Genomic DNA, 1,725 nt, shown 5'->3' with positions numbered 1-1,725 from the left:
AGTAATAATAGTGTACACCATTTTATACTTCTCTTAACATTTCAGGGGCACTCTTTCCCCTATACCCTCTCTATCCCCAGGGAGAGTAGGCTCAGACTTAATAAAGGAATCATAGCATTGGTCTCATCATGTTCATGTCCAAATAAAGCACTGAAGCTTGATGAGTTGTCTCACATAACACTGGGCTGGATAGTGGAGATCATTCCTTCTCTGAGAGTTAGACAAGCTGGCTTCAAACCCCTGAGTGAATTATACTACTGAATCTCCTTGTGGCTAGCTCTCCTGACTTTTTAAAACTCAAAAGATGAGGATATTCAATCTTCTTCCCCTAAAATAAAAGAACAACTGCCAAGATAAAGGAACCACAGGTCACATATCAACCTCAGATAAGGAGGGCAGAAGGCTTTAACAAAAATGTCTCTTTTTTTTTCTCACTGTAATACTTCCAGGCAGGAATAAGGCAGCCAAAGGGAAGAAAGTGGTATGCTTTGAATGCATCCTCATTTCCAGCTCTGTAATCAATGCTGCCAATTAAAAAGACTTCTCTTCCCCACATGGTTAAAAGACTAGAACCAGTTACAGAATATCTGTGAATGCTCCAAAGTCTACATAAGGACTTCTTCCATCATTGTATCAGATGAACATTCTATACATAATAAAGCTCACAAGGGTTAGCCTAATAGGTCCGTCCCTGTTTACAATTAGATGATAATACAGATTTATTTATAGCAGGATTGAAAAGGTCAGATTCAAAGAAGAGTTGCTAATAGTTCAATATCATTATGTCAGGGAGCTTTCAGTGGAATACACTGGTGTCTTTGATTGACTTTGTGTTATTTTAACATTTTACCAATAACATACAGGCACAGATAAAAAAAGTTTTTTTTCTTAGTCCAATAAGTTTATTTTTGAAAATCTACATATTAATGTTGAGCCATTTCATGCATCTTCAGCAGCTGGAGCATCTCCACCCTTGGTGTTCTTGGTATATATCACTTGTGCTCTGTGTTTGGAAACCAGCTTAATCAGACCTTTACTAAGCAGCTCCTGGAGAGCTGCCCGGGCTAGAGAACTCCGGATCTTCAGTCTCTCTGAGACTACTGCAGGGGTGATAAGTTTATAGTTGGGGACCTCCTTGCAGAGTTTGTCATATATTGCTTTGTCAAATAGAACCAGATTGTTGAGCTTGTCTCGAACTTTTCCCTTGGACCACTTCTTCTTAGCCTTGCCCCCAGACTTGTTCACGGGATCTTTGTCCTTCTTGGCTGACTTGCCGGAATCTTTCTTGTTCTTATCGTCCTCGGGAGGCATGGTGAGGCTTCAGGTACTGCTGCTGCTGCCGCCTCTGAGCTAAGATGTCGGACCCATAGATAAAAATTTACAGATGACACAAAGCTGGGAAAGATTTCTAATATAGTGGATGATAGTCAGGATCCAAAAGAATATTGATAGGCTAAAAGCACTGGGATGAATCTAAAATGATACAGTTCAATAGGGATAAATGTAAAACCTTGCACTTAAATAGACAAAAATCAGTTTTACAAGTATAATACAGGAGAGGCATCATTCAACAACAAGAATAGCTAGCACCTAGAACATTAAAGTTTGCAAATCACTTTCCAGATATCTCACTTAATCCTCACAATAACCCTGGAAGGTAGGTGCTATTATAATCCTCATTTTACAGATGAGGAAACTGAGGCAGATAGAGATGAAGTAACTTGC

At 39.4% G+C, this 1,725-nt stretch overlaps 1 pseudogene; it reads right to left on the bottom strand.

Annotated features, from left to right (window-relative positions):
- Nucleotides 1-879: 879 nt before the first annotated feature.
- On the bottom strand, nucleotides 880-1,490 carry LOC138156954 (small ribosomal subunit protein eS25 pseudogene; annotated as a pseudogene).
- Between the last annotated feature and the right edge of the window lie 235 nt (nucleotides 1,491-1,725).

This window comes from Petaurus breviceps, unplaced genomic scaffold (genome assembly GCF_028583685.1).
Source record: "Petaurus breviceps papuanus isolate PSGF00001 unplaced genomic scaffold, PetGlider_PUasm1.0 164, whole genome shotgun sequence".
Classification (NCBI taxonomy): Eukaryota; Metazoa; Chordata; class Mammalia; order Diprotodontia; family Petauridae; genus Petaurus; species Petaurus breviceps.
Note: the sequence above shows the minus strand (reverse complement) of the source record. Positions and strands in the feature narration are given on the sequence as shown.